The sequence below is a fragment of the Pleuronectes platessa genome, chromosome 5 (assembly GCF_947347685.1).
Source record: "Pleuronectes platessa chromosome 5, fPlePla1.1, whole genome shotgun sequence".
Taxonomy (NCBI): Eukaryota; Metazoa; Chordata; class Actinopteri; order Pleuronectiformes; family Pleuronectidae; genus Pleuronectes; species Pleuronectes platessa.
The window spans coordinates 28,251,935-28,272,624 of NC_070630.1; the positions used below are offsets into that span (position 1 = coordinate 28,251,935).

Here is a 20,690-nt window from a genome sequence, read left to right on the forward strand (position 1 = left end):
GACAGATTTCACCTTATATCCTCATGTGAATATCTAGCTATGACTCACTCGGACCATGCTCCTCTCATGCTCCAGATGGCCCAAAAGAACGCTACTAGTAATTTCAGACTTTGGCGATTCCCCACACACCTACTTAACGATGTAGATTATGTTAAACTTATTAGTGATAGAATGGACAGTTTTATTAGCATTAATAAAGGGACTGCCTCGCCAACAGCTGTTTGGGAATCCTTAAAAGCTTATGTGAGAGGTGAGACTATAAGCTATACATCATGGAAAAAAAAACAATACATGCTGAAAACCAAAACAGTTGAATCAGAGATTAGGAATCTTGAAAGGGAACATTCTCAGACTCATAGTGATACGACTTTAGATCTTTTAAACATCAAGAGGACTGAATATAATCTGCTAACCACTAGGGTGATCGAGAATGCTATGGCTAGAACGAAACAACAATATTGCGAACATGGCGATAAAAGTGGTAAATTATTAGCCTGGCAGATCCGAAAAGAAGAAAACTCTAGATGCATCCCCTCAGTCAAGACCAGGGATGGTGCCACAATAGTCCATGATCCCAAATGTATTAATGACATTTTTAAGGACTTCTATGTTGACTTGTATTCCTCTCAGGGGGTCGATACTCATAAACTGATTGGCTTCTTAGAGGGGCTGGACGTTCCGGGGATGGAGATGGGGACACGGGAGAGCCTAGAGGCAGATATTACTAAACAGGAGGTTTTGAATGCAATTGGTAAACTTTCGGCAGGAAAATCGCCAGGGCCAGATGGGTTCTCTATGGACTTCTATAAAGCATTTGCATCTAATTTAATAACACCGCTAATGGATATGTTCAAACACTCACTTGAAATACATCAACTACCTAAAACTCTAGAACAGGCTCTGATTATTGTCCTGCTGAAACCTGGTAAGGACCCAAAACTCTGTGGTTCCTATAGGCCCATAGCTCTTCTCTCATCAGAATATAAGGTATTCACCAAGGTCATAGCTACCAGGCTGGAGAAAGTGATACCCAACCTCATATATAAAGATCAGACTGGCTTCATTCAGAATCGCTTTTCCTCTGATAACATTCGTAGGTTCCTCAATGTAATTTGCTGCGCCAAAAACATCAACACGCCGGCCGTTGCCCTTTCATTAGATGCTGAAAAGGCATTTGATCGTTTAGAATGGCCCTATCTCTTTGCAGTTTTAGAAAAAATGAATTTTGGTCCAAATTTGATACAAATGATAAAAATACTCTATCTTAATCCATCAGCAATGATTCGAACAAATGCTGACATCTCATCACTTTTTACCCTGTCACGCGGCACTCGCCAGGGCTGCCCCCTGTCCCCTCTCCTCTTCTCATTAGCGGTCGAGCCCCTCGCAGTTGCTATTAGAACGCATCCTGTAATAGAAGGTGTTATGGTCGAAGACAAAAAGCACGTAATTTCGCTTTATGCCGACGACATTATGCTGTATTTGACTAATTTGGAGACGTCGCTACCTGCCCTCTGCACCCTGTTAGAGGAATATAGCTGCATCTCGGGGTACAGGATAAACAAACAGAAAAGTGTGATGATGCCTCTTAACCCAGCTGCTCAGGGATTATCAAGAGGAGACATTTCCTTTCATTGGGACCCCTGTAAAATTTGCTACCTTGGTCTGCAAATATCCAACCAGCTACATCAGATTTACTCTCTCAACTATGAATCCCTGTTTAAAAAAGTTGAAGCAGACCTAGACAGATGGAGGTCTCTTCCCATATCCCTAATTGGAAGAATAAATTGTATTAAAATTAATATTTTACCCAAATTTCTTTACTTGTTTCAAGCATTGCCAACACCAATTCCGAAATTTTTCTTTAAAAACCTGGACAGACTGATATCTAGATTTCTGTGGAATGGTAAAACTCCCAGAGTCAAGCTCAAAACACTCTGTCGGCCCCCTGAACAGGGAGGGCTAAATTTACCAGATTTTCGGCTATACTATTTAGCTGCTCAATCCCGAGCTATCTGGACTTGGATTAAAGATTTAGAACACCCTCCAGCTTGGAAACAGATTGAACAGTCTCATACAGCGGAAGCTTTGTGTAGCATTCCATTTATTAACTCTTATCACAAGCAAAAACCTGTATCCTCAAATCCAATGATAAAATTTACATCACAAATCTGGGATGAAATCAGAGCAAAGTCCCATAGTGTTCGCACACTGTATGGCTCTACTCCATTTCATTTTAACCCGGCCTTACCTGGGGCTTTGAGAGATGGTATTACTAGAGAGTGGTATAACAGAGGTATATGCACCTTTGGACACTTATATGAGCACAATAATTTGAGATCCTTTGAGCAACTGAGGCTCTCTTTTGGGCTCCCCTCTGCACATTTTTATAAATACTTACAAGTCCGGGATTTCATTAGGGTACAGCAAGGTGGGAAACCCACCCCCTTAGAGGACTCTGAGATAGACAGTATGATGCGAGACAAGCATAACTCTAAAGGCTTTTTACCCTATGCTTACAACAGACTAATGAGCCTGTCAGAAAATACAGCTTTGAAGGTAAAACTTAAGTGGGAAACAGACATTGATTATGCCTTTGAGGACTCTGAATGGAAGAAGATTTGTAGTAGCTCTCAATCATTCTCCTATAACAGCCGACACAAATTATTACAGTTTAATCTTATACACATGGTTTACTTGACTCCTCATCGTCTCCATAAGATAAGTAGTAACTACTCTGAATACTGCCCTAGGTGTAAGACTCAAATAGGATCCCTTCTCCACATGTTCTGGACGTGTGATTGTTTGGAGCAGTACTGGAGCTCTATCTGTGACATTGTTAAAAGAATTGTAGGGGTGGAAATCCCGGCCAACCCACGGCTGACACTATTGGGGGACCTGTCGATTTTACCAATTAATATGAGAGTCAACACTCGTTTTATCAGATTAGCCCTGATTGCAGCTAACAAATGCATAGCTATCAACTGGAAAAGTGAGGACCCCCCTGGTGTTTCCTTGTGGCTTAAAGAGCTCTCATCATATTTACCATCAGAAAAGATTTTGTGTGGTCTCAGGGGGAGGCCATCAGTTTTTGATAGGTGTTGGGGAGGATTTGTGGCATTCCTACACAGTGGAGCTACTCCTGGGCGTGACACGGGTGGTCAACATTGAGATAGGACTGGATACACTGAATGGGACTGTTGTTATGTTGTTACATTGTGTGTGATCTGGATTTTGTTGTGGTTTATTTTTGTTTATTTATTTAATGTATTTTTTTAATTTATTTATTTTTTAATTTATTTTTATCTTTTTTGTTTTGATTTGTCAGTATTATCTTCGCTGATGTTGTTATTTTATTTTATTTTTTGTTGCTGTGGTTATTGCTGTTGTCCTTTTTCGTTCCACTCTGGCCCATGGGGTGGGGGTGGGGGGGGGCAGGGATTTGATGCCCTGTATCACTGTTGAAAAATTGAAATAAATAAATTGTTCAAAAAAAATAAAGTTTGAATAAACAGCCCTCTCTGGTAGCAGCGGCTGGGACTCATCAATGTAGGTGATGTTGTCAATCATGAACAACCGCGTTCACGACAATGATAACTCATTTTCCAGTTGAAGGTTCTTCTTCAGATAGTTGCTAACTGCCTGTTTGCTCTTTGGGACAGGGAAGGTAGTCAACAGTTAATTTATCACATCTGTTGTTGTTGAGTGTGTTTTGGAGTAAATGTGTGGGCCTGTATAGCTCAAACGCAAAACTTACTAAGGATTAAAACATTAACAAAGTTTTTGGTTATAATTCTGTTTGTGGGTTCGTATCTGTGGACCATAGACTGTATACAAGAGGTGTGGACCCCTACATGTTCTAAGCAATGAGCCAAAACTTTTTGGACCACTCACAGATTAAGCACATGATATTGATTACCTCTGAACAACGGCCTTGGACGAGGTCTCGAAAGCTTTGACTGCAAATTCTCGTAGTCAGTGTGTGGGATGTAGGAGAAATGGACAGATCTACTCTCCTGAGAATACCTAATCATGATGGCAGACAACAGGATCAGAGCATCTTTAAAAAAGTAATGGTGTAGAGTAGACCTGAGGTGGTCAGAGGAAGGAAACTGGTCCACAGGGACTAACCATAAACTGCAACATCATCAATGTGCAAGGTCAAACTTCACATCATCTGGTCAGATACAGATGGGTGCTGTGGAACAAGTGGCACAACATTTTAATGTTGTTTAAAGGAGGATTGTGTCACGCCACACATTGCACCACTTCTGCATATGGACTGGTCAGATTGTCCATGCAGGCCGTGATGTTTTGGCTCATCAGTGTAAAATATTAATTAATGCAGTTTTAAATATTCACCCTTTATCATAACCAGCAGGATATCCCCGCTGAGGAGCAAAGCACCAATCAACAGACAGTATGATATCTGCCCTCAACTCTTTTTTTGTGCAATCATGTGAAAATTTGTATTCCAGATGAAATGGCTTCTGATTTGATTCAATCTTGCTGATTTATGACTTTTACCCGTAAAAAGAGCTTCTTAACATTAGATCAGGGTCTTGTGTAGCTGAACTGCAAAATTTAAAAGTTTAACACTGGGTAAAAAGCATATTTTAAAAAATCATGTCAGACACCAAAATTAGTCGAACACAGAGGAAGCGAAGAGCCATCTGCTGACAGTATACCCACATGCCCAGCTGGATGGGACTCAAAAGTACCAATTACTGATCTCTATCTGACCAGATATTTTGCCTCAAAATATACCAGCAAGTACTTTATCTACTGTAAATGACCAACATGAGTTTTATTGTGTAAATATACTAAATATGAGGATATTGACAATTTACTGCCAATACTGATTATAGAAGATGCATAAATGTAACATGTAGGAAATAGAAGTAGTTTGGTATATATGTTACATTGGCAGCTGTTCTGCTTCAGGAAGCGGGAAATCATTGGTAATGTCCGGCGTTCAATTGTGTTTAAGTTCAGGTTGAAGCTCCAGTCAAGAACAAAAGGCTTTGTTTGTTTGTTTTTTTACGAAAAAAAACACTTAATCTGTGGAGCCCAACATAATGAATCAACATCTGTGGCTCCAGAGGACGCTGTTGCTAAGTAAAAGCTACATAGTGTTGCTTTAACGAGCACAAGGGGTGCTGTTAAAGTAATTTATAAGTTTGGAGCAGGTTATCGTTGGAATCTGGACACAGTCATGAGGATGACATGAGGCTAGAGGTTGTAATGCGCATATGTGCAAGTCGAGGCAGAGGATACCAATCAAAACAAAAAGGGCTTTACCGTAAAGTTTAAATTTTGAAATTCATTAAATCAGTTTAAGCTTTGTGGAATTGCATGATGGGATAAAAAATAGACTTGCCTCATTCATCTCAACTGTCTTTTGTTAACACAATTTATTTTGGTGACTTTCTAATTTATTAGCATGGCCGATGATAGGAGATAGATGGTACTAAGGAACTTGTGGAGCACTGTACTCTTTGAATCATGCAGATGGATTAGAAGGGCCTGGGTCAAACTGACATTTATTTCATGGTCAAGTTAGCATGAGACCGCTATTTTTTTTCTTTCTAAACTGAAGTAAGGGCTTAGGAAGAGGCAACTTGAGGGTGTCCTGCTTAAAAAATTTAACTTAAGAACGAAACAGAGGTCAGGGTCATTATTCTAGATACATAGTTGACAACAACAGATGATACTTTTTCCTGTCAGCCTGACCTCTCAACCAGCTCATGTGCATAGCTAACATTGGATCAATAAATTTTAATGAAGCCTACAATATATAGTAAGACACGGGGCTACAGCATGAAACACATTTTCATTAAGTCTGAGTTAACAGGGCACAGTGTTTTAGTAGCTCAGTGTGTGAAAATCTGCCCTCAGCTGTCTTTAATAACATGAACACCTGTTATCAAGCATCATTTATTTTCCCACTAAGAACATTACTGGGTTTGGGGAGCCTATGTGAAAAATCACTACATCACTTGTATTGTAAATGTGTCAAAGAAACCTGACAAAATATTAAAGGAATAGTTCATCTGAAAATTGACTCATTATCAACACTATGCTGATGGTGGGTGGGTGAAGTGTTTCAGTCCATAAAACACTTCGGGAGTCTCAGGGGTAAACTTTGTTAGAGCAGAATCCAATACAAATGAAGTCGATGGTGAGTCCTTATCCAGACGTAATAAAACAACAGAAAAATAATAAAGCCTCCATACTGCTCCTGTGGTGTCATATAAGTGACACAACTAGCCCCCACATTCACATTTAACTCTTAATGATCTCTTTAAGAGTTTAATAGTACACTGTTTACCCCTCAAACTTCAAAAGTGTGTTGTGGACTCAAACACTTCATCCACCCCCCATCGGCATAGGGGTGAGTAAATAATTATCGAATTTTCATTTCTGGGTGAACTATTCCTTTAAAGGGGACATATTATGCCCATTTTACCACAGTTGATATGGTTCCTTGGGGTCTTAATGAAATGTCTGTAACATATTTTGGTGAAAATACCACAAGGATAATTTAAAACTGCACCCTTTTTACCCTGTCTAAAATAGCCCTCCTCATTTTGACCTGTTTTGAGTGCCCCGCCCCCCTCACCCCCGGTGAGCCTGGCTGCGAGAGCCCCAGCTCCCCAGAGCAGCCCCGCAGTGGGAGCAGTGGGAGCAGTGGGAGCTTGAGCTGGCGCAGCAGCATCCTTCCACACTGTTGAGTCAAAGTTTAGAGGTGTCCCGGGTGCCCTTGTTTATGCGGCCACTTAAATGTCTGACAGGTAGCAGCAGCCAGCTAACGCTAGCCGGGCTCCACCAGCCTGGTTAGCTCGCAAGCTAACGCTAGCCGGGGAACCCCCAGGGATTTAGGGGAGCCGGGCCGGTGGAGCCCGGTTAGCGTTAGTTCCCGAGCTAACCGGGCCGGTGGAGCCCGGCTAGCGTTTGCTCGCTCGTCCAAGGCCATGTAGCGAGACTCCCTACATGGGCATGGTGTGACTATGACGTTTGTTTCGGTCGTAATCCCATTCGACGCACTCTAGCATATCGTTTCTGACTTAGAGGAACCACAAAAAATCGCGGGAGTTGTTTATTTCCAGAGTTTTTGGAACGGTAGACATGCCAGATACCCAAATTAACGTGTAGAAGCACTACAAAAGTGGAATTTTCATAATATGTCCCCTTTAAAGCTTCAGTATTTAGACTAAAGTGGCATGTAACAGTGAAGTTTGGAGTTGGTTTCAGATTGAAACCAACTGAATAATCCACTCCTCACATTTTCCACCAATGTGTTTAGGAGAAACTAAACTGGCATTCAGGTAGGGCTAGGCAATAGTACGATATCGTTAATTATCGCAATATAACTTTTTCTTCTGAATAATTATAACCAACTGCTGCTTCAGGACCAGGACAGACGGAGCTTCTCTCTCCAGCTCCTCCTTCCTCTTTTCAATCTTTTTCACATCAAAGTAATTCATATCAATACATGTTTCTGATTTGACCCCTTTCCTGGAGTCCCTGTGCCTTATCACCCGCAGATCCAGGGCCACAGCTGTGGCCACATCATAATGGATAGCGATTTGTGGATCGCGTGTCGGAGGTCGCGGAGATGGATCCAGTGTGGTGGATTCTATGTCGTGCCGGCTGATCGTAGTGGGAATGGCGGATTCTTTGTCACGTTTCGCATCAGATAATGGTGGTGGACCACGACCGAGGTATTAGCTGATGATGGATCCTAACTGGCGGCAGAGGACAATGACTGTGGACTATAGTGGCATCCGATCTTGATGGTGGATCATAATCTTGCTGGCTGCTGAGCATAGACTATGATTGCCTGATATATAGTATTGAAGTTATCCTTCAAAATGTTTATTCTCATCATTGCTGCTCAAACCTTTTTCTTGATGATGTTTTCCTACACCTGACATCTATTCAGGCAAACTGCGTAGATGTTTGCCTGCCATGTCATAAGAATTTCCCTGCTCCAATGACGCTGTCATTGGTGCATGTGACAATAAACTTTTATTTTATTTTATTTTTGATTTGATATTGCACTTCTGTCCGTCCTTGGAGAGGGATCCCTCACATGTGGCTCTCTCTGTGGTTTCTACATATTTTTACCCTGTTAAAAGGGTTTATAGTAGTTTTTCCTTACTCTTGCTGAGGGTTAAGGACAGAGGATGTCTCACCATCTTAAAGCCCTATGAGACAAATTGTGATTTGTGAATATGGGCTATACAAATTAAATTTGTATAGCCCATATTCAATCAAGATTGATTGATTGAATGTCTGGTCATCCTGTGTCAGAGTCTCCTTCGGATTCTACTTCCTCCTCACTATCCCGCTGACCTGCTCTCACTTTACACTTTAACAATAAACACCAGCACTGAAGTTATTCGGACATGTACAGGACTGCCCTGCTCCTGTTTTGTGTTTGTTTGCTTCCTAGAGTATATGAGACACATATGTTTAAACCTGCTTCACAACACGAGACGTAACGCAGACATCCGACATCATCGATTAATAAATACATCTGATTATCAGTTTGTGTGTGGGGGGACGGAGACTAGCGGACACACACACACTCACACAAAGACAGAAGTTTCCTCCCGCAGATTACGACATAACGCAGTGTTTTAACCTCTATGTTGCAGAAGATGTGACGCCCTGTTTATCAATGAAAATAAATAGGAGTCAGCAACTTTTTATAAAGATCAGTTGAGTGATGAGAAAAGAACAAAGGAGCAGAGTGACTTGTGATCAGCAGAGTTCCCCATCCCAAGGCTCTCTTCAACACAATAAACAAACTCCTTAAACCCAGGGACAACACCTCCAAACTACGGAAGCGTATTGCATTCACTTAAAATAATTTAAAAAATAGCATTTTTCCCCCTGTTTTTACGAGATAAAAATCCTGTTTTTTGAACTTTTTTTTCTTCCTGTTTTTGCGAGATAGAAATCCTGTTTTTCGAACTTTTTTTTTTTTCTCCAGAAAAGGCGTTACCTCAAGCCTGCATGAAGCTCTCATCCACATGGAGTATGGTTGCTGCTGCATCAGCCTGACCATGCAACAGTGCTAAATGATTTCAAGTGCAACAGTGTCAATACAGGAAAGGAAAGTTTTTGGTAACATGTTAGAGGAATTCTGTTAAGTCTTTTGACCACATGTACCAAAAGAGAGCGAACGACAGTGACGGCAACCTGTCTCCCTTAAGGCATGATCCAGCTAGCTGTGTTCGAGCCCCTGTTTATAAACCTACCTAGCAGTTTGATGAAGGTACATTTTGCATTGACGTTAAGCATAGAGCCCTTGTTCAGCGTGCTACATGCAGTGTTTGGAAGTAACGGAATACATGTACCGGCGTTACGTATTTAGAATACAAATTATGACTGTATTCCATTATAGTTACAATTTAAGAAGATGGTATTCATAATACAGTTACATTGTTTAAATCAATGGATTACATGACAGTACTTCTCTGATTCACAAGTTTATTCACTTTAAATAAATCTATGGAAATGCCGCAAATGCACCTCGCAAATCCACTGGAGGCAAAGCCCTCAGGAAGCAGCTAGCCACCAAGGCTGCTCGCAAGAGCGCCCTGGCCACCAGCGGTGACAAGAAGTTTCACCACTACCGGCCCAGTACTGTGGCTCTGAGAGAGATCCATCGCTACCAGAAATCTAAGGAGCTGCTGATCCACAAGCTGCCCTTCCAGCACCTGGTGAGAGAAATCGCTCAGGATTTCAAGACCGACCTGCGCTGCAGAGCTCCGCTGTCATGGCTCTGCAGGAGGCCAGCAAGGCTTACCTGGTCGGCCTGTTCGAGGACAGCAACCTGTGCACCATCCACGCCAAGAGGGTCACCATCAAGTCTTATTTATAGTAGGTCTTTACGCAGGCAAGCAAGCACGCAAGACACGCAACGTGCCTCCTGCATGGTTGCGTACCCCCTCTTGCGGCCTGCTTGCGTCCGCCAATTTTTCTTACTATACGACAAAGCTACGAGGCTGTGATTGGTCTGCTAACTACATCCTTTCCGGAGTCGCATTTCCAGTTTAATGCCCCCATAATACCAGCAGAAACCACGGAAGATTTAGAAGAACGAATATGGACCAAATAGAAGAGCGTTTGGCAGAAGAGATCCGAAAGTATGACCACTTGTATAACCCATCACTGACCGCCAGAAAAAGGCTCTGAGGAGCCGCAGTGACAATATAAATAAACAGTCGACGAAGAAGAAAGAAGTCGCCTTCGACAAAACACGTTACTCCGCTTAGTGTTCTGGCGGGGAACTGCTTTGCAACACGCACAACCCTTGGGGAACTATAAACCAAAACGAGTCTGTCGATGCAACTGCATGAAGAAGAAGTAAAAAGAAGAACGTACACCAAAAGGAACAAAGACAGCCTTCAAGATTCTAAGGGAGAGCATTCTAAGATGCATCTAAGAAATAATCGAAGGGCCTCAAAGATGACAAGAAAAATAGAGTTAGGCTGGATAACTGATAAGAAACAGGTGAGAAAACCCAATGGTGGAGGAACCAGACTTCTCGATATTTCCAAGAAAGCCACAAAGAAGGACATTCTGTCACATGCTAAGAGGCTATTTTTCCCAAATGAGAAATCTAGAAATGGAAAGTGGTAAGAGTTTAGTCACGATATTGTTTACTTTCAGGAAGCATACCTTGATGTGAACTTTTGCATGTGACTGTGAAACTTCACAGAGTGAATCTCTTAGAAGAACTGATTCAAGGGTGAAGCCATGATAAGCTACTCTGTGAAATACAGATTTATTGATGAAATTGGTGCAGATGTAAATGGTGTGTCCAGGGACGTATATGCTGCCTTCTGGACAGAGTTTTTAGACTGTGTTTATCAGAGGGTGCAGATGTGAGGGTTCCATCGCTGTCCCCAAAATGGCAAGAAGAAGCATGGAGATCTGTTGGTAGAATAATGGTCAAGGGATGGGAGGACCATGGATATTTCCCTTCTCGGCTCGCTCAAGCTTTTACAGCAGCAGTCACATTTGGTGAACATTCTGTCTCACCTGATTTACTGTTTTACAACAGCTATCCTGAGCTTCAAGCTGAAATAGAGACTAAACTGTCCAGTAACTCCTATACAATGGACATTGCATAGGAGTGCCTCTGTCACCCACTCACATTTACACACTTTTCCCTTCTTGTTAATTTGTTGTCCCGTTATAGCCTTATCAGAGCCGAGAGTAGAGATCAAATCAGTGTGATTGTGGGACAGATAATCTGGGGAAGATGTGGTAATTAGTTCAGGAGCTGTATTATGAGCTCAGGGGAATTTTTGTTTTTCACGATTAGCATTTTCTATTTTATCAAGACGGTCATCACCTAACTTAAACTGTTTGAAACAAATGGTTGATGAACAGTATATCCATGCACTTGAAGAACTACTACACCAAAAAACAAATGTGCAAATTTGCAAAATGTAGATGTTGTTAACAGGCAGTATTTTGTGCATTTTGTTGGGTTAAGGTGTCCAAGGTTTTACACTGAAGAACAGTTGAATTATTTTGGAAGTGTTGTCATTGAAACATGTGGATGTTTGAAATGCCTGAATGGGTGTTTTTTTTTTCATGTTACTACTTTCAAATTTCTTGAATTAATTTGAAAAGCTTTTCATTTATTTTATTCAGTACCTCAAAAGTGTCCTACTTTTTATAAATAAAAAGCACTGGTTTCTCTCGTTTTGTGATCAAACTAATTGTGCTTTTACTACAGATAAGTTACCCATTGCCACAAATGGTACTTGACTATTTATTGTAAGCATTTATTTGTTCTAAAACTGGTGGACCCTGCCTCACAGTACAGAATTGCTGGCTTTGGATAACTGCAATGGATAAAATCTTATATTATCCATCAAATTCCTTCACAGAGAATCTTATAAGTAGACATTTCCCTGTTAATTATTGTTGTGATCAGATGCTACTGCATGTTTTATACACTAGGTGGCAGCAGTTTTTAAATATTAATAATTAAAGAAGCAGAAAAGATTGGAGTAAGAAAACACAAAGATGCACATATATGTTGCTTAGGGCATCTTGCAATGAAGCTACTTTGGGACTTAAACTAAGCCTCATCCTTCAAAACACAAACATAACAGTTATTGTGAAATGTTTATGTGACCAAACATGGGTTAATTGAAAAAGGAAAAAATGTGGGCTTACTTTAATTAGTGTGGAAATTAGCCTTTATATATTATATATCATATTTAAATATCTTGATGAGAAAGACACAAAAAGGAAGGAATTTCATAGATTCTTAAATAGTGTATAAACACTCAATCACATAGGAGAGAAATTAAACTGTTGCACTTTTCTGTATTACTAGGTTTGTCTGATGCCAAACACCACTGGAGTTTTAAAGTTTCAGCCCATAGACACCCATCATAAGATATTATAACGTTTGATTTATGGATCATTATGCAACAATAACCAAAGTGTGTCAGACGACATTCAGTCATCATGCTAGATAGTTCCACTATCAGGACAAATTTTTAATTTTTTGCAAAGCCAAAATGTGAGATGTTTATTTTCAGGACTGCCCCAGTAACCTTGTTGAGATGTATAACTTTTCCATAATGATGAATGAAAAGAGATGATATGAAGCTCAGAGGGGAGATGTCAATTATTTAAGAGTTCATTGCTATTCATTACTTAGAGACAATACAACTGTTAATCATGTTATCATGTTAACTGAAATTTGCAGTCAACATAACATTTTCCACCCATAGAAAAACTGCAAATATAGCTCTCGTCATATTTGCGAAGCTTTGGCTTCTTCGCAACTGGCACATCGGTTGCTTGACTTTTACGAATCAGAAACTTGTCCATAGTTGTGTTTGTTTGCTGATACAGTGTGTGTGATGTTAATAAAGTTCTATATGCAACGTCGTGGTCTTGTGAGTGTGTTTGTATGTGTGGCTGTGAGCGACTTGCACACGAATAATGAATAAGTTCGTGCTAGGCAATGGTTTCTAACAAAACGAACAGTACACAATGTAGACAGGAACAGCACAGAATAGTATTCAAGTGCTGGTGATTTATTTGTTGCAACACGGTGGATGATTGAAGATGTAAAGGTAGGTGTTAAGGAGAAAAGGGCTAGCTTCAGTTGGAAGAAGGTAGCTAGCTAGAAGGCTAACTCTTGGGGCTATGAGCTTTCTAAAAAAGACTGTGGAGCAAATTACTCCTTAGATTAGGCTACGAATAGGCCTCCTGCAAGTGCAGGAAGGTTTTACAAAGGAAGGAGCGAGTCTTTAAATGACTGTTTATAAAGCAATGAATATCTGAATTATAGAGGAAACAAGAGCAATCGCACAAACTCTGCAGGGTGTTATCTCAGTGAGGGTGAGCGCTGACCATGCCTGCAGTTACTTTTATACTCGGAAGCGTACGTGCAACTCGCGTTCAAATGATAACACTCCTCTTTTGATTGGTGGATCAGGAACGAAACAGTATTTGATTTGTTTGTGTCAGTCCAGCCCCTAGCATTTCGGCACTGAGGGAGCTTTCACTAACCAGTGACAGGTCGTCTGCCGTTTTTTTTGTCTGTGACATTGCGCACCCCCTGGAGAGTGTCCGCGCCCCCCACTTTGAGAACAACTGCTATAGGTAACATACTACGTCAACATGGTTTCCTCTTTCATTGTTACGCCAATGACATCCAGCTCTACACAGGGGTGGTACACAGGGTCGTCCCGGTGGGCCGTTGACCCAATGTGGGCCGGTCTGGTCCGCTATGTTTTTTTTTTGTTTTTTTTTCTCTTCTTCCTCTCTAAATTCCCTCCAATTGGGCCGGCCAATTGGCTACAGAGGGCTAGCAGTGTGTTGCCAGCATCGACACATATTATTGGTCTATTGTTTGTCATTGTCAATCAATCATGGGCTGAAAGGCTCAGAGAGTGCTGTCAATCACAACACAAACCAGGGTGGGCGGGACGTCATGGCATTGGCTGGGGAATCGCGGGACGGGCTGCTGCTGAGATAGAAACTTAAAATGGATAATAAGAGTAAAAAAAAGCCCGTGTGGCGCTGAGAAGCATCGCAAAAAAAAGCTGAAGTCTCTTTGGGTAGAGGTTGCTAAATGTGCCAAACTGACGGACCTATTTGGTGCCGGGTTCACCAGCCCAGCAGCAGCAGGTGCGCCGGGAGACGAGCGAGGAGGACTCGACAATGATGAGCGAGTGGAGGCAGACATGGTAAGTAACGTTGGCCTGGGGCTGGCTAGGCTACATTTTTGAGACATGTCCAAAACAAAGTAGAAAACGTTTTTGATTTTATTTTAATATGCAAAATTGTGATATTATGGGTTATTATTGTTCAGATGATTTAGCTAAGCTAGCTAAGAGCTGCTAACGTCGTTTACTGTTGCCATAGCAACAGTAAACTTTCTGAGCTGTAAATAGAGATGAGAGTGCTTATGTGTTGATCCTTAATGGTGTGATCATGTACACTAAATGATCAATTATTCTCCATTACAGGTTGTTGTGATATATTTGAGGAGTCGTTCTCCCTCTGTTTTATATGTGGACATTTGGGACCACTGTTAGAATTTGGTAAGTTTATCATGTATTTTTTTAATGTATAAATTCAAAATTATAATAATTTTCAAAAGGTTTTAAAAGAAACACACATCCAAAAAGTTGTCAACTCTATAGGTGCAGGACAGAGGAAAACATTTTCTTTATTTTTCAGATATTTTAATGTATCCATGTCCTTCTCAGGTTGACCACTTGACATGTGAGAGCCTGAGGAGTTGTTCCCCCTCTGTCCATGTTCGAGGACTTGCTCTCTGTCTGCCTCCACTCTCTGCCTTCACTGTACCAAAGTTTGTCTGTTGAGTCTCCTCTAGTCTGGTGAGTTTATCATTTTTTATGTTTTATGAAATCATACTTAATTTGTGATGATTAGAGACATTATAATGTATCCATGTCCTTCTCAGGTTGACCACTTGACATGTGAGAGCCTGAGGAGTTGTTTTCCAGACACAGGTAGAGCTGGCAGGGGCGTCACCCTGGGCCTGCCCTTTTGGGCTGGGCTTCAGCTGCAGATCTAAAGGCTGCTTCCAGGGGCATGGGGCCCTCAGCCTTTGTTTTTCTTTGCTTCTGCACCGTACAACATACATCACACCTTATTTTCACACATCCAAACACTGTTAACACCACTGACGCGTAACATATTTTACACATCCCACTACGTAGTTAGAGCTATCTTGATTTGGAGTTAAATAAATTTACTTTTGGCTTGAGAGGTTTGTGTGTGGCCTCCCTTCTTGTTGCCATCTTTGAGCTAGGTGGTAACAGTAGTATGCATGAGAGAAGACGCCGCGAGATTTGTGGACTTCTATGTGGTGTCCGCTGATAATGTAGTGGGCTGGTCTGGACAGACAATGCCAGGGCTGAATTTTTGTCCCAGTCCACCCCTGGCTCTACATCTCCAATACATCCATACAACCACTGCTACTCACTCCACCCTGAGAAACTACCTCACTGACATAAAATCCGGTATGCAAAACAATATCCTAAAATAATACTGTGACAAATCGGACATAATCATAATAAGTCCCAAATACCTCACTAAAAACTTTCAGTACTTCTGCCTCACCATCGTCGACTCCATTCTCTCTTCCTCCCCATACATCCGCAACATCAGTCTTGTTTGAAAGCAACCTCTCTTTTGAGCATCACGTTAACCAAATCATCAGAACCGCCTTTTTCCACCTTAAAAACATAGCCTGTCTCCGCCCTGCACTCTTCTCCTCTGCTGCTGAAACTCTGATCTCTGCCTTCATCACCTCCAGAATTGATTATTGCAATAGCATTCTCTATGGCACATCATCCAAAATACTTAAGAAACTACAGCACATCCAGAACTCTGCTGCTCGCCTGCTTACCCACTCCTGCTCCCCTGACCAAATCACCCCTGTTCTACAGAATCTCCACTGGCTCCCTGTCCCTAAACACATTGAATACAATGTCCTTCTCCTCACCCACAAAGCCCTCCATAATCTGAAGGCCCCTCCTACCTCACCGACCTCCTCCATCTCCACACTCCATCCTGTTGACTCCGCTGCTCCGATGCCAATCTCCTCTCCCATCCCCTCAGGACCTGGGGCAACAGAGCCTTCTCCCTCTGGAACTCTCTTCCCAAACACATCCATGACTGCACCAACCTTACCATGTTCAAAACTCGAATCAAAACTCACCTTTTTAGAATTGCTATTATTGTGAATGTCTAATATGTGCTCTATGTTAATATTGTGATACTTTTTAATGCAAACTTTTAATGTTGTAAAGCACTTTAAATAAAATGTATACAAAAAAAAAGTATCGATATCAGCTGATATGAAAAAAAATATTGTGATATGATTTATTTCTATACCGCCCAGCTCTACCTTTGGGTAATGTAAAAAATGCCAAAGGTCCTCCAGATAGCCAGTGTTTAAAATCAGAGATCAGCGGAGCAGCACGGTGGGCTCTGCTCTCAATGTCGATATACAAGTCTCACTCTAAGGTAAGGAAAATACAATAATTCTAGTTATAGGTGATTTCAGAACATAATATTATTTCCATTTCTGCTGATATATCCCCTTAATTCAGACTGGACCTTGATGGTAATAACGTGGCAGTTCACTGACAAAAAGTGCTTGCAAGAACTGGATAAGGGAAGTATTTGTGTATTTGTGTGTTTATTTTCAGATTGTGTATGCAAGCATATATGGGGGTTTGTGTGTACATGTGTTTCTTTGTAGATTACTGGGCCCTTCACACATAGAACGTTCCCGTCATTACGCTCATGACATCAAGCAGGTAGTGAAATATTAATATCTGTAGGTCATTAGTCATACACAGTTTATACATCTGACTTTACTTTATTTCACCAACAAAAACTCTGTGAAGAAGCATCAGTAAAAAGGTCATAATTATACCTTTGACACAACCTAAGACCTGTCTCAAATCTGGTTTGAGGTTTTCTAAAGGTACCAGCTAAAGGCAGTTGCCATAACAATGTGCACCTGTATTTGGACGAACACTCCATCAATAATTAATAAACCATCTTTAAACAGCAGTATATGGTCTTTTACGGGATGATCTACTCCAACAGGAACAAATGCCATAATGTTCAATACACATTGTTTTTCTCATGTTGTAATGTATAATTACTACTGCGACTCTTTTCAAGCCCTGCCTAGAATGTTCCATTTAAACTTTTGACCTGCTTCCAAAAACTCTGCCTGCTCCAATGGTCATTTGATCTACTCTTTTTTGATTTGGTAACTGCTTAGAGTGTGTATTGTAAATGGTGTGTCCTTTACAGAGAAGCTTCCTGATCAGCTGTAAACAACTCTGTAACCAAGGTAACAATGTCGTTGGTACTACCAAACCAATTAAAAACAAACTAGCCAGTGTAGTTAGGAATGTTGCATGTGACTTTATAAGATGTTTAATCTTTTACGTCCACAAAATAGAATAGAGTATATACCTTTATCTCATACTAAAGCCCGACAATCACCTTAAATTCAATAATGCTTTATAGCTAAAACCACATTATGTTATATCAGTTACACATTGGTGGTAGTTCCAGATTTCTTGCCCTACGTTACCACACAGCAGCTCAAAAAAGCCAACTCCCCTATGAAACCACATTTAAATCCGCTAGATCCAGGTCCTTATTTGGCTTTGCACCAAATTGCACACAATAGATATCAGCCTCCTAAATATACCTGACTTTTTTCATCAAGATTCATGCATAACTTCCTGGGAAATCAGTAAAAATGTCAAATTAGGAAGGAAATAAAATCCTGGGATCCTTCCACCAAGTTCTGCAGAAATCCATTCTGAATATTTTGCGTTCATATGTGAACAAATAACCTCCTTGGTGGAGGTAAGCAGGTTTATGGAACAGGGAAAGGTAAAATGCTGAAAAGCATGATATGGACTTGACTATTAATTAATTCCTGAGGGATTGGTTACCAGGCCTACTGTTGCAGCTACCTGACATGATGTCGGCTGCTGGTTTCCCCAGCACCTGCTACCGGCTCAGGTCACTCCAGCACTATTTATATCTCACCACACATCTCCGTCCTTCCTTCCCTCCTGCTGTTATCCCCTTGATGCTTGGAGATTTTCACCGTGGTGGGGAGGGTGGGTGGGTGGCTTTAGTTTTTAGGGGAGATTCTCATAATAGTGCCCCGCAGCCTTTTCTTCTGTTGTGCACAACGGCTGAAGGCTCAAAATAGAACATCTCTCTAGAGCATCCAATCGGGGCGGTGGTAGCTGTATGCAGACAGGCACACACACACACAAACACACACATACATACATTGTAGCCCATTTTCCTCCCATGTGATCATGGGGAAATAGGATTTGCGAAGTGAGATCTGTACTGTACAATTACTCACCCTCAAAGACGTATTTTATTCATTTTCTCAATTTTAGTATTACAGCCAAGGCTTCCTCCATCCTTTCTGAATCCCTCCACACCCGTTTCCCCTGCTTTTTGTTGCGCATAAATAAAGGTTGAACCTAATATCCAGTTTAATGACAGCGGAAATAGGAACAAAATGTTTGTCATAGACTAAAGAACTTCACTTTTCTATTTTCTGACCCTGAGACTGTGGTATGTTTGAGAACAGTAGCAATATAACACAGAAGTCACCAAATATGTGGAGAAATACTGTTTGAGGAGGGAAGAAGCTGTCGGAGTATGTGTGTTTTAGTCTCTGTGATTTGCATATGTTTGTGTGTACACTGTGTGTGTGTGTGTGTCTCTGTGGCTGTCTGAGCCACAGTGGGCAGGAATGCATGCCAGAGTGAGTGAGCGAGCAAGTGTAACCGTGGAGCATGATCAGGAAGGCGAGAGAAAGAGAGCAGAGGAGACATAAGAAGAGAGAGTGAAGGAGAAGTGGGGGCTTTGTGCAGTGGCAGATATTGTGGGAGCAAGTCGCTATACCCCAGGAAAAGGGAGGTGCGTCTACCCATCTTCTCACAGGGGATTTAAACTGGCTTCAGATTGGCTCCAGTCTCAAGAAGGATTCCCCCGCTCGTGCAGTACGACTCCCTCCTCTAATGTAACACCGGACTTTGTTGTGAGGCGTAAGAGAGAGACAGTGAGGCGCACCGGGAGAAGGGACACTTTTGCTTGTATACTTCCTCTTGTAGCCCGCCTGCTTGACAGATGGCTCTGGCAGAATGATCTTTGACTCTCGCCCAGCGAACCGTTCTCGCTCCAGTCGCTGAGGTAACGTATGTCATCTCCTCTCTGCTTTTAGCCCCAAAAAAGAAAAAAGCAGTGTGCCGGTACGTGCTGTTCTGCTGTGCTGTGTGCCTTGAATGGATGTGCAAAACGAATATGACAGCACGGTGTGCATTTGAAATGTGTGTTCACTGGAAGTGCCAAGAGGGAAGAGAGGACAGGAAGTACGAGATCTCAGTCACCACCCCATCAGCACCTTGTCAGAGTGGACTCGCTGTATTTTGGATTAGTTGGTGGAAAGCGTATATCAAGGCTTTTTTGTTTTATTGGTGGTGTTTTATTTGTGTTCTTTCTTGTGATAGAAGTGTACTGTGACTGACCTTCATATGCCACACACCAGGGTAACCTGAGGTCTAAATGAAGAGTGGTAATTTTCCTGCTGCCAGCACTTTTTCTCCTGAGTCTGCACCCACCTGCACGTTCTTTTTATTTGAACAACCGTCCTCTGTAAATAAAACTGAGGTTGCTGTTCTCTGCACCTGGAATCCCTGTAGCGAACTAACAAATCATGGTGGCACAAGTTCCAACAGAAGCAGGTGTCGTGTTAGAAATAGTGGGCAGCGTCCCCTGAGCGTTGTTAGGTTTAATAAAGTGCTGTGATGCTTAGAGAGTTTGAGATTGGTGTAGTTCTTGATGCAGAAACAACCTCGCTAGTACCTGTTAATTATAACACTTTACAAAGTCATAAAGAAAACCAACTACACACATGTGTAAAAAGGAAAAATAAGAATAATAATAATAACATGTGAAACTTTAGCAATTAGTGTTTGCACAGTTTTAAAATAATTGCCTCAAAACATAATTTAAAGATAAAAAACATGTCAACCTCTCAAAGTACTTACACAAGAGATATTGTGATTTTGCTCTATACTTTCTAACTCAGCATTAACATCAGGTGACTCGCTGGCCACTCACCGGCCTTTATTCTTTTAAAAGCCATGCTCTCCACGTAATGTGCTAGCTTCTCCCGAGCAGCCAACACTGCTGGACATGTATTGTTTAATTTCCTTAGAAAAATAGATGAAAGTTTTAGTGAAAACCTGAGATTTTTTAATGTAGGGAAGTCGAGATCCGAACACTGCTCTGTCTCTAAATAATAATTCACTCACCTTCGCTCTCTGCTCTCTCTGTCACACAGTCACACAAACAAACACACTCGGTCTGGCTCTTGTCTATTCTTGTCTAACTGCTGCCCTCAGCATGAGGTTGATATTCAGAGTGAGAAGTGAAATGAAGCCAAAGATTTTAGAAGGACTATATTTTTTTAGTGCTATAAGTATGGTCATCCCCATGGCAGCTGCAACTCCCTACCACAGTTGCTTTGGCTACAGAGTCACTTACTCTATTCAAGAATCACTCTACATCTCTATCTTAGGTAATATTTGATTAAA

At 41.4% G+C, this 20,690-nt stretch overlaps 1 long non-coding RNA gene and 1 pseudogene across 1 annotated transcript; both read left to right on the plus strand.

Moving 5' to 3' along the window:
• Nucleotides 1-435: 435 nt before the first annotated feature.
• On the plus strand, nt 436-9,895 carry LOC128440828 (histone H3-like; annotated as a pseudogene).
• A 4,534-nt stretch (nt 9,896-14,429) lies between these two features.
• LOC128440720 (uncharacterized) lies at nt 14,430-15,422 on the plus strand. The gene is made up of 3 exons (XR_008338564.1): nt 14,430-14,600; nt 14,769-14,900; nt 14,987-15,422. It is a non-coding gene; the product is annotated as an uncharacterized LOC128440720 (long non-coding RNA).
• Nucleotides 15,423-20,690: the final 5,268 nt, after the last annotated feature.